Source organism: Prenolepis imparis, unplaced genomic scaffold, assembly GCF_030444845.1.
Source record: "Prenolepis imparis isolate NDT839.2.m4 unplaced genomic scaffold, iyPreImpa1.0 SCAF_8, whole genome shotgun sequence".
NCBI lineage: Eukaryota > Metazoa > Arthropoda > Insecta > Hymenoptera > Formicidae > Prenolepis > Prenolepis imparis.
The window spans coordinates 9,988,771-10,002,418 of NW_028141166.1; the positions used below are offsets into that span (position 1 = coordinate 9,988,771).

The following is a 13,648-nucleotide window of genomic DNA, read 5'->3' on the forward strand; positions in this document are numbered from 1 at the left end:
TATGTATATACGTATGGGGGGGGGGGGGGGGAGGGGTATATGTGTGTGTATAGGGTGAAAGTCTAGAAATGATCAAATATCTTAATGGAGTTTAGAAAAAAATGTTTTTAGGTATTTTGCATACCTCACAGTTGTTCCGCTGTCGCCCGATGCCTCCCTGGGCCTCCTCCTTCTCTCTTGGTCCATGGTAGCACTCATGACACTCGCGAAAACACGAATAATTACGATCGCCTGACACTTTATACGGCATTCCCGACACGCGAAACTTTACACGGCACTCCCGACGCGACGCGTGAGACACACGCGTATTTCACGTACATTGCACTTGCAATGAGAAAAAACGATGCGAAAACTATAATATCGCACGAATCAACGTCCGACACTCGAGAATCTCGCAAATTCGCGCGCAGCTTATCAGCAATGCTACCTGTAACAAATAAAACAAAATAAAACATTACTATTTTAATTTTTATAACATTATTATTTTAAAATTTAATTAGCAAATTTTCGCTTTATTAATATTTTTTGACAGAAATCAGTTGATTAAAGCGTTAATTTGCTAATTAATTTTTAAAATAATATGTTATAAAAATTAAAATAATATGTTTTAAACAATATGTTATAATACTTTAATATTTTTGACAGTTAACAGCTGATTTCTGTCAAAAAATATTAATCAAGAATAAGGTATTATAACATATTATTTAGGTACAACATATTATTATTTTAATTTTTTACAATGTTATTATTTTAAAATTTAATTAACAAATTTAATTAGCTGATTTCTGTGAAAAAATATTAATAAAGTTTAAACAATTTTATATTATTTTTTTTTAATATCATTTTTTTAACATAAAATCGAAGAATGGCGCGGGCTTGTGTTGTTCTAGTTTTATAAAAAGGGGAAAAAATTAATGGGGCGCAAAAGAAAATTGCAATTAAATAAAATTTATTTATGTAACAATAATGTATTATCGATTTGATTTCTATCTCACGTAGCCTAAAAATAGCGTGACTTTGATATCTATGGCATATATATAGCTGCTACATTCTCTTTTATCTTATCGCGCGAATACATACACATTTTCTCGCAGTGTACAACGCGGTTTGAGCGTCCACAGTGAGAACCTTTTCAAGAAAAGATCGAACCGGGAAGTAAAGAAAGCGTGAGTGGTTTGAAATACCGGTTCTACGACACTGTGAGATACAACAAGAAGAGAACGAAGAGGTTTTCTCGTTCCGGTTAGAAAGAAGCAAAAGTCACGTTCGACGGTTATAGCAAAAGTGGTGCTTGTCTGAAACAATGACGAACGTAGGATCGAACCGATAGTTCGCGGCTTCGAGTACATGTACTATAATATTGCAGAATGTTATATACTAACATTTGGAGTTTTTTTTACACATTATATACTCTACCATTATATATGTTAAATATTAATTCACTATTTGTTTTCTAATAATTATAAAAACGAATATGTAGATCGCAGGGGATATAAAATTGATACACCGTGATACACTGCTATAATTAATATAACACCAAAATAGCACGTTTTTTATATTGTGAGATTAATATAAATATAAAATAATTTTATGTTTATTATGAGGAATTGTACACGACTATCGCACGAGAAATGATAAAATATATCCTAGCACACACATTGATCACTGGCGCTTAATATAAATTCTGTACAGAAATAACAAAGCGTTAGTTAGTCTGTACTTAGTTAGTATCATCAAAGTCTAAATACAAACACGTAAGCGATCGCTTGTGGTTCAACATTAATGTTCCTTTTGTTACGTACAATAATACGCAGTCATTAGAGACGTATAGAGGAGTTCGTGCCTTTGTGTATCGCTACAAACGCGTTATGCAATAATTAGGCAGCGATATATCGTTAAAAAACGTAAAGTAATTTTTTGCATAAAAAGATAAATGTTTTCGTAAATTATATATTTCGGTATACAATATATAGGAATAATTATAACATTTCACTTTAAACTACTTATTTGAATAAATTCAATAATTATAATAAAAATTATAATCAATTAACTATAAATAGCATAATAAATGCGTTTTATATCAAAGTATATACTTATATTTTAATAAAGAATATTTTTTCTAGTAATCATACATTCCGCATACGTATTCGATCGGCAGAAAATTAGCAGTGACAATAAGAAAGCTGCGATAAAAAGGGAAATATTTTTCTGTACACGCGACAAAATGGACGATTCGTCGCAGCTGATGCGGAAAGAAAAAAAATCGTCAATGTGTCAGAAGAGAGAAAAACTCGCGCACGAGTGCGCCTAAAGTTACCTACGTGCCACGATAAACTGTCCAATCTGCCGCTGTTGTTATAACACCAGGAGGTTTACGAGGACGCGCGAGCGATACCTCGAAATTCCGCAGTCAGGTTTATTACAGCCTCGCCCCATTCTCTACGTTGTCGCGCCCCGAGCATCGCTCGGTTGTAATCTGCAGCAAAACTGCCGGCCGAGCAATCAGACGCCAGCAATTGGAGCGTCTCTTGAAAAACAGAGAGAGAGAGAGAGAGAAAATGAGAAATAAATTCGCAGACGGGTAAATTCTTTACGCGTTTATACACGCTTGTGATATAACTTTTATCAAGATTGACGAAATGCGTTTAGAGTGATTTGCGGGCTGCGGGCTAATTACAGCCGCGCAGATTTACGCCCGCAGAAGTTCCGCGTCCTCCGTTCTCAGGAGACGCCGACCGATTGCATCGTGCCGTTTAGCGGTGTGTAGGACACATAGACGTGCCCTGCGGCTTGATTATCACGGCGGTTACGGATAATACCATGGATAGCTCGAGAAGTGCGATAGAGACGCGACATGCAGTGTATATGCACACACGTGTGTAAACGCATAGCCGCGTGTTATACAGACAGGCGTTGCAGGGCGTCGCAGAAGGCAACGTTAACTAGCGCGATGTCTCTTCCCTCTCACTCTCTCTCTCTCTTTCTCTCTGTGTATCTGACGTGTGTCTGTGTGTATGTATGCGTAGTGCAGAGATCATATGTACTCGGTATATCACTCATCGCGTAGAATGTAATAGCCCAGTGACACGCGGATGTATCTCAGCGACCGTATAACCGGCCATGTACCCGCGGGCCACTCTCAATTACAGACCGAGCCACTCTCGCAACTCTACTTAGTCGCAGCATCGCAAACGTTTTAGACCAGCGGGGACTGGACGCAATTAACAACGTATATGGATCTATCGTGTTAAATTGTAGACATTTCGTACGGACCATCGTTTGATATGGCAAATCGAAACCCTAAGGGGAGATGCGATAGAAAAATATATCCTTTTATAGATAACTTTTATTTCTAAATTAAAAAAGATAAAAAAGACTAAAAATAAAAAAAAAACTTTATTCGTTATATAATATACCGAATATATTCTCTCTATAAGGATCAGCTAACAAAACTCGCGTATACGCGTGATTGACCGATCGACAATTTTCCAAGTATGCTTCGAAATTGTTCAATCCGATACTCGATAGAGAGACATGCACATATACAACTTTGTGATCGCGTTTTGAATACGGGCCATTGTCTCCGCGGTAGTACAAGGATTAATGTCTTGGCATATACGTGCGAAACGGCATATCGATGTAACAATAATTTAACGTGTAGAGCTTTTGATTACTTCGAATGAAACGGAAGGTAACATTTGCACATCCTCGTGCCGGCGAACGCAAATGTCGACCGACATGTGCGATACGTACTCAATTAATCGACAAGTGCTGATGCTCCTGTGTCAGTGCGCTCGTCAGTTACAAAACGCGCTCTATTCACGCGCGCGAGGCTCTTTATCTTCCTCTCCTATATTTCTCTTTCCCTCGTTCGCAGTTAAAACGGGCCTTCATTAGTATATTGCATCGATAAAATTGATGAATACGAATCTCCGCCCCCGCGTGTATAATCAGATTTTACACGGCGAGCCGAACGAGTGGCCGGATGAGCGTGTGCGGTGCGTTAATAAATTTAATTCGAACAGCTTTACAACCTCTCTCCGATCGCGAAACGTTATACGCCGCCCGCATCCATTATTTTGGCCCATATAATCTTCGTCGGGATAAAATTTGATAAGTCTATCTCCGGCTCACAGTCCGTTATTAATATATATAATAATGTAATGCGATCCCCTCCCCATCATCTCGCGCGACTCGAATTATGTAGGTTTTCGCGCGTGGACAAAAATTTTACTGTCCAACGATGTGAATTCATCAGCTCTTGCGTTACCCTCGTCAAGCCGCTCTCAATTACGTCCGCTCGCTATTTGCAAGCGCTGGTTAGTGGCTGCGCAATAAACGTTTTGTACAGTGCAGTGCTCGTAAGGCTCACGCGTGTACGCATGCAAATGCAGCAAATTATAGGGCTAATGTGGCCTACATACGCTCTACAAAAGGATTCTACTTCTGGAATTACCGTGCCGGTTTAATATAATATCCATGAAGAGCGCGCTACACCCACAGAATAAAATAGCCCCGAATAAAATGTCCTCAATTTAAAAAAAGATTCCATAAATTAATTAACTAGTTAATTAAAAAAAAATCAATGCATTTTAAATGTTTTTTTTTATTGTAACAAAAGTAACGTAATTATTTATTTATTTCAAGTATTTCGCGAGAGATCTTATACCAATAACCTAACCTAACGATGTTAATGAATAACCCGCGGCGAAAATGCAATCTTATTTAATGTTCCCTCGACGAATCGACCATTTACAATATTATAGATAAATATTCGGTGTTCTTGTTCGCGTCCAAGTTCTTACAGTGACAGGGAACAGTTACACGATCCAACCGGAATAGAGGTAAAACGAATTACTCTTGGCCCCGACATTTATCAACGTTGATATTTTCCACGTGCGGCTTTTCTTCTCCCCCGGGAATGTGTGTCCTTTCATAGGATCCTTTATTTCATGTCAGTAGACATCTCGGGTGTATACGCGACCGCGTCATACTCTAAATCCTGTTAACAATCCGGAGAGACGTTATGCATTATGTGGCCGTGCAGCGTCTGCCATCATTCACGGATCGAGCCTATCGATCCTCTCCGCTCTGTCATTCGACTTGAATTTCCTAGCATCATGTTCTTGCATCACAGCTGAGATAGCGCTTGAACACAATACCTCGGAGAATAATCAAAGTTTCACGTGCATATACGTTGCACGTACATACACCAACCTGAGCATAATGCACCGAATAATATTCAGCACGAAATCGTGACAATCCGCGTCGAATATGCAACAGTTCAACGTTTCTGTTGAGATGTGGAAGTATACTCATCTCCAGAGATATTCGTGGTGCGCGCATATATGTATACACACACATATACACATGTACGTATGAATCAAATATACATTTTCAAATTATATAATATATCGAGGACAATATGTTTTTACATTCGCGTTAAATTTTTTTTTCCATAGTTGTAAAAAAATTTTCTCATTAATAAACTTTTCTATTTCTGCGTGTAATAATTAAAAACGTAATAAAACAGTACGAGCAAAAATAAAATCGATCTTCGTATAATATGCATGAGGAAACGGGAAAAGAGTAAATATATATATAAAAAGATATATTACGGGAGTTTTTTATTACAATCCCTTCCATGATCCGAAAGAAAACCTTTTATATTTTTTAATTGATGTTATTGTATTATTTTAACGAGTTTCATCATTACAACTCGGCAAAAAATTATGTAATATTTCGTTATTAGTTATATAAATTGTGAATTCCAGTAAATATCGTCTCGAGGAAGAAAACTTTGAGAGAAAGTTCAGTCCTTTATAAAAAAACGTAAGCTGTTGTACGAAATGCGACGCGATGTACCAGGCGAGAGTGTTGCTTCTCCGATTTTCTTTAAGGGGCACTTCAGTATTTTGCCGCGTCTGCGGAAGGACGAACTCGTGTAATGAAATCTCGCCCGCTGTAGGTAGATAGATAATACACCCGAAAAGTTTATCGTCGCAGTGATTAGCCGGGTCTCGCCCTATTAAAACGGGTAATCCTTTATCGCGAGTAAGATCCGTTATTTATGAAGTCTGAAACGCTCCGCTCGGTATCGTGGAAAGTTTTGATTACACAAAGCACTTCTCACTACAGGAATTATCACCGGCGTATTGTAAAGCCGCTTCTAGTTCGCGGTAGATAGGCTAGTAAATTGAGCTCCTTCGCACAAATTTCAATTTTAAATCAGTCCCCCATTTGATAGTCATCACGAAATAATTAAGGAGTTATGACTATTAGTTCGTTTGCTCTTACGAGATACATTTTGTATTGTCCCGTTTAGCAAATGAGCAATTATAAATTAGTCGTGATATCATATACATATAACAAAAATTCAGGACAATATATAAAAGCGAGATTTTAATTATTAAAAATGTAAATGAAAACGTTTCATATTATTATCTCCAATTTTATTACGCACATTATGATAAATCATATGAAAAATTTTCACAATCGCAGCTTTTCAGGAGATGTAGCGAATATCCATTTCGATATTTAGCAAGAAATTTCGCGGCAAGAGCCTTCGGTGAATTTAGCGACCAATGCACCGCTTTATCTATTGCCATTATTATCTCTTTTTTTGTGCCAGCAGTATTTCGCCGCGGCGCTCAGCCGTAAAATTAATTTCCGCTGATCTTTAATTCGGTGGGAATATGGTGGTGGTATCTGCACGATGCTACCGTGCTGTGAAATTGCGCGGAACGAGCGTACACTAGAGCCGTACGGGTGAGCGAAGAATTCACGAGAAGAGTTATGGAAATAAAGCGGCACGGTCAGCAACTATAAGATAATATACTCGCTATCGTCGGAACTCTTTCTTTTTTCCCTTTATTATGTTACATGCCCCGCTCTCTGCCTGGCTTACCCACCGTTGCAGAAATTAATTCCGATATAGATATTCCCTCTTCTTCTCTCGCCCGTTATCGCTACTTCGTTTTGTCCACTGGCGCCTTATTTTATCGCCCCGTATACTATCTCATCGCGTCGCTAGCGCGAAATCAGTGTTAATGAATTATTAAAACAAAACACACGAGACTCCTCTCCTATAATCCCCCCTATATACGTGGTTGGCTATTTACTTAAACGCGTAACTTTGTTTTATGAATATATTTGTATTATATATGTATTAGTTTCTCTCTCTCTCTCTCTTTCCATAGCAAACGCAGTTGAAGCGAGTATATATCACTGTAAATAGTCAGTTAAGTTTATCAGAAAATACATTTCCCGGACACATGTTCGCTATATTTTGCGTTATTCCCGCTATTCAGTCTATAATATATGGTTGCAACTTGTACGCTCTTCCAGTTGCAGTAACACAGTTTCGATGCACTATATCATAATACATTATAATGATCCCTTGACAAATATGGAAACCTATGTGTGTATATGTGTGTGTATATGTATGTATATATGTGTGTATACATGGATATGTAGATATTCAACGAAATGTAACACTGGCTGGCGTCATATTGCACTTAAATTTATTTGATGTACAAGAAATTCGTATTTTGCGATCCTCATAAAATGCAGAGTAAACGAGATTAATGCTGAACGTTACTTGAATCATTCGCACGTTTCTCAATAGATTTCTTTTATGTACCGCTATCCGCGGTATACATTTCTATTTTATTGGCATTTAAAGCTGGATATTTTCTTTACGTTCTGCTTAAAAAGGATAAATTGGTTTTCACGGGGTTTTAAATCCAATCCCTGTGGTGCCCATAGCTGCCCCCAAGTAGTCGTGAAATCGCGGACGTAACGTTGATATCTACGTAAAATGGAAAAGGTCATGCGAAAAGGGCGGCAAATATATATATAACTCGACATTCACAATTATGCAATTTGCCACACGCCGTGTAAATGGTTATTTTTTATGTATTTACGTTTTTATATATATTTTTACATTCTATATAGTATATACATATATTTTACATATTTTACATTCATCTCCGAGGTAATTTTAATGTTATAAAGTTAAACTGAATCAAATGCACTTGCCACCGGATAACTGAAATTAATACATTTATTGCAATGAACGTACATATTAATTGTAGAGTACTCGGCATGAGAATTTGTTCTACATTGGTTTTGCAAAATGATGCGCGTTTAAATTACGTCAATCGGAATTTATATGAGTCGCGTTTAGATCGAGCGAGAAAATATCAAAAGCGAAAATATTACATCGTACTTGTACTTTTAATAAAGCTATGAAATAATGAACACACATATACGGGACAAGAAAGCGATACTTGATTGAACATGACCAGACTTTACGACACATTGCAAGAACAAATATACGTTTTCGAGGTCCAGTTGTGCAGAAGTGTAAATGAAAACTTGTGCGCGGAACGGATACATCGTACATAAAACAAAACTGCATCGACTGCCAACCGTACGATGTATATATCCCCGAGGTGTGCTCGCCATATGCACGAGCACTCTAAACAACAACTCGTTTGCGAAGTTTCGATGGGCCGAGATGAAATGGAAATCGTGGAGAGAGAGAGAGCGCATTGGCTTTTAAGCCGATTAAAGCATACGCATGGAGAGAGGCACAAAGGAGAAAGGCATGGCCGGAAAGAGAAAGTACGGGGAATGAAGCACCGCCGGAAATAAAGCATCGTCGCATCGCGCGGTTCCCAATGGCGGAGGGAGTCGCCGGCTAATATGGTACGAAGTTCGATACGAAATAACGCGGTCTGGTTCCAACGTGGCGCTCTGTACGTATGATTTGCAGCCGCTGTGTGGTAGCCGGTCGACCACCATTCGGAATATTCAACGTCTAATGAATAATTAAAACGCCGCGTGGAGCTCCGACTCCATCTCCTACACGCTACTCCTCGCCTGGTCCATGGGCGAGGAAAATCTGTTATCGCGTATTGTACCGAGCCGTCCACCTCTGCACCTCTCTGTGCGAAATAAAGTGAGCATGCAGGTTGTGAAAATTTCAGATACGACGGCAGGAGGTATCAGAGAAGCATCAATAGGAAGAGAGCGAGAGAAAGAATCTTCCGCGTGGAGGAATTATGTAAATAAAATCGTTGAATTAACCCGTCTGGAATAATCTCTCCCGTCGCGGAAAGTTTTAATTATTCGAGTAATCCGGCCGGCCAATAAATTATTAAGGCTTCTTCGATATTCCGTCAATTAATCTTTCTTCAATTATCTCTTACTGCACTACCTTCCTACGAATATTCAAGTTTACATCGACGGGCAAGTTCGCGCGACGAGGGAAATGGGGCGGGAAATGAAAAGAACGACAGTGAGTCCTTCCGTGAGCATTCGGCTAAAATGTAGCTACGCGAGCTTCTCCGCTCGGCGAAAAAATTGCGAGATGAAGAATTATGGAAATAAAACGACGCCGGAGGATTCAACGCGAAATAGTCCGTCTCTTACCGCAGCGGCGGGCGTTTTAATTATTCCTCGCTCGATAAATCATCTAGCTTTTAATATCTTAGTAATACTTCTACAACCCACCCGATTACTTTATTTCTTATGTATTCGCAAATTAATTACAGAACTTTGCGAAACGAGCGAATATACAGGAAACCGGAAATCTATACCGGGACGAGATTTTCAACGTCAGAGCGAGGATTTAATCGCGCGGACTTTTACATAAAGTAAAGTAACTAAGCTTTGTAACTGTACATACATGTCGTGTAATATTGGCGATCTGTGCTCTCTATTCCAGCCAATATAATGTCTCCCGTATTTCTCGATGCAAATTGCATAAGTTTATGGGATGCAAGGACAAAAGCGAAGGAGAGGAGATATAAAATTTGCCGAGCGTCTGAAAGGTAACTTCGGAAACCAATTGCGCGAGTTCTCGCAAAGGAAGAATCGAGTGCTCCAAAGCTTGCTGGCGGGAGGACAGGATGGTATATAGAATGGCGAACTCAAATAGTATCGTGTGTGAAACTCTCTCTCTCTCTTTCCCCCTATTTGTTTGCCATCGTCCCGAGTGCTATTTATTCAGATCGTTCCGCGTTCAATAATAGATCAAAGGATTTTAATATCTCAACGGGTTCTCCGCACCCCGTCTTTCGCCTTCGGTCGTTATTTATTTTCTGCGGATTCAAATTTTAATTACGGAAGTTGCGCGAAGGCGCAAGAAGACGGAGGGCGCGAAACTCCGGCTCGTTTGAAGCGCAGCTTCGCTAAGTAATCGGTGAAGTCCTGCGGGACAGCAATCAAACGGCAAGGAAATATTAGCACACCGTAACAATGGTAGCATAAATCCTTTGCTATTGTTAAAGATGCTAATTGCAACGTATATTCTGTATTATAAACAATTAATCAACAGTAATAATGTAACGATAGGTAAGGTAAAAAAAAAAAATAAATAAAAGATTACTAAATACGAGAAAAGGAAGAACATGCATTTTTTGTACAAATGAGAAAAAGAAAAAATTTGCTAATAAAATATTGCATAAGATATTTATTATTTGAATAGATTAAAAAAGCGAAAGCGCATGCTAAATCACGTTCGCGAGAAAGAAATTGTGCTAGGCTCTTGGATAGTAATTATTTTCAGATGCGATGCAAAAAAAGATCGAGTAATTCAACTCGCGTTACAATAGACTTACAGACCTGCACTTAGCAAGAACTCTTTTGTATGGTAGAAAAATATTTCCCTCTTAATCTCTACACTTTACAGTCACTATCTCGAAAGCTTCCCGAGTTTTTGCAAGTATATTGTATGTATAATCCGAGTTTATATCACTCCGCTACAAAGTCTGCTTCTCACTTGATGTACGCGCGTCTTATACGAAATACTAATCTATTTTATGCGAAATGGTAAACGCACGAGAAGCAACGCATCATCGGGAATTCAGAGTCAGGAAAGATACACGGAAAGTTTTTTTTCTAGAGAATCTAAAGTGGAACCGCGCTAAAGTAAGAAGAACGTCAAGAATCGTGAAAATATCGAACGACATCGCGATATAAAACGAGGAAGGTAAGCTAAATTTCAATCGAGGAGTGTAAGCTATTACGAATACTGTCGCAACACCGCAAAACACACTGGCCAGTAGCTATATCCTATACCTATCATTATTGCGGTCCGAGGCCACCACTGCTAATAGGGGCCGTTCGTTTACCGTGCTCGATAATCTAATGGCTTTATTAAGTTGCAAAACGCAATACCGATTTATTCCGGTCGATTTGTCGCGCTTTGTCGGTCACTCGATTGAAAAGCGATGAACTAATTTCGGGAGGCGAAATACCGGAGTACACGTGAATACCGGAAATCAACAACCTGTAGACGGATGGAGACTGGCCTCTTTCTTTCGCCCTTTCCGTGAGCGCGTACACTTACCGAGCCCCCTATTTTACACTCTCAGCACGTTCGTCGCAGTCGCGGATGTAGCCGCAAAACATGGACAAAGACGACCTCCTACGAGAGTGGCTAACTAGAAGACGAGTGTGATCGCCAGGCACGTGTTGCTGCACCACGGTAAATCGTGCTCTGCATCCTCGACACTTTACCCCGCGACTAAACCACGCTTCTTTTGACTATACCGAACTCGAGTTGGAATTTGGAACCAAATTAAATTTTCAGTCAAATCGAATTAATTTGGCGAGTTCAAAAATCGCGTGTGAGATCGTTTTTTTTCAAAGCTTAACTGTGTTGTCAGAATATTATTTTCTGAAGCAAGTTACATGCGAAAATAACGTGAATCTAACTAGATAGAATTTTTATTCAATTGATATGCAAGCCATTGTTTTTAGAATTTTAAAAATTCAACTCTTGAAATTCAATTTAAAAAAATATTAGCTTGCTATTATATTAGACTTTTGTTAGGCGAGTATACCGTTGATGGCATTTTAACGAAAATTTGGACAAACAAATGTAGCGCGAGATAATAGAAGGCCAGAGAATGAAAGGCGATACTGGTGTTATTATTATAGGATGAAAAAGGGTCGGCTGAACTTGAAACACGAGCTTAGAGCGGTAGCTTCGATCTCTGTAATTGCATGATATCCACTGCCATAAAGTTTCAAATCATTCAACTTCTAAAGACGAAATTTTGATATAGTTATAGATTTCTTCCTTTTGCGTAAGTGAAATTCGCGATATATAAAACGAGATTGAAATAACTAGCGTAAAAATACTTGAAAATCGATAGCGGGTAGCAGAGGAAACAATGTCCGCTATGATTCAGGCAAACATCAGATTAAAAATTCTATATAGCAGGCAACATTTATAATCAAGTGCTAATAATTTATGATTGAATTATATATGAAATTAATCAATGTCCTAAAGAGCGTAACAAAATATAATGATTCAATTATTATATTACTCGTCGTCCAAAGCCTTCAAAAAATTAATTTTACCATTCATATGACCCAAGCATTTCAAATTTGTTCGGTGTAACGTTAAATATTAACCACAGGAATTGTTATTTGCGTCAACACGCAAATACTAGCTTAACAGCACTCGAAGAACGCGAGTTTGTTGAAAAATTAGACTACCAAATTGTCACCTAGTTGCTCTTGTAACAGAAATAAAATTCTCTATCGCACAATGCTTTTACATAAATCGTATGCGAAGCCGGTGGGACACGTATCTTACTTTAGCGAGGTAACTTCCGGCGTGACCTCGCGAATCGAGCACAATTAATGCTTTCTCTCTTCTTCTTTCTCTTTTATTTGCATCGAACGAGATGTAAAAACAAAATTCCCTTCTAAAATGCAAATGAAAACGACACGTAGTACGTGCGATGGACTGCGTTTTCCTTCCTGTGTCCCAATTAAACACACACTTTGATAATGTTTCTATAATAGTAATATAAGACGCGTCTTGTGAGATTTTGAGTGAATGAGTTTTTCATCAATATAATAGATGATATCATTTCATTGATATTTTTGCGATATATAATATTTACGACACACGCCATTTGCACGAAGTTGCTTTTAATAATACATAAATGTATGTGATTGTAATTTCGCCAGAGATTTTCGTCAATATTCACGCGAACTCTCCCTAAGCTTTGCCAACGCGCCGAGTTATTGTTGCCACGAATCGTTTGTAGGCACACCAACTTTATACTACTGCGAGGCACATCACGGAAGAATGCGCGTTACGAAACGTTGAAACCGGCGTCACTCCGAGCTGACTGCCACGGTCCAGCATTATTGTACACATGTTCGTCCCAGAAAGGCGAATGCCTAACCGCACACGAGTTTGCTTGCTGGAACGGATCGAGGTAAATGCGGAAGAGGCTACATATACACAATTCAGAGATCATATATCATATCGTGCTCTCTATGCAAGGTGCGAAATGTTGGCGAGAACGCGGCATTATCGGGAATGTGCTAGCCGATACTTCTCTCTCTCTCTCTCTCTCTCTCTCTCTCTCTCTCTCTCTCTCTCTCTCTCTCTCTCTCTCTCTCTCTCTCTCTTCCTCTCTCTTTCTCTGTCTATTTCTGGAAATTCTAGAACGCAAGAGAAATATCGACGGCGAAAGAAGCCTGCGAAGTTCCATCTTCGAAGAAGCAGCCGGATGCGGCGGCGGAATATATGACGTACATGCAAAGTGTGCATCCGGCGAAATTTTTCCGACGAGCTAACGATGGCCAGGATATCGTATTTCAAGTCGGAGCG

General features: G+C 39.0%; 1 protein-coding gene and 1 long non-coding RNA gene across 3 annotated transcripts in view; one reads left to right on the forward strand and one right to left on the reverse strand.

Annotated features, from left to right (window-relative positions):
• Positions 1-418, reverse strand: part of LOC145939866 (uncharacterized) — a 103,734-nt gene extending 103,316 nt beyond the window's left edge. Inside the window, exon 1 of the long non-coding RNA XR_014425912.1 lies at positions 125-418. This is a non-coding gene — a long non-coding RNA (uncharacterized LOC145939866). The remainder of the gene's footprint in view (positions 1-124) is intronic.
• The window catches only part of LOC145939863 (neural cell adhesion molecule 2), a 221,158-nt gene that overhangs the window by 24,280 nt on the left and 183,230 nt on the right, over positions 1-13,648 (forward strand). The window lies entirely within an intron of this gene.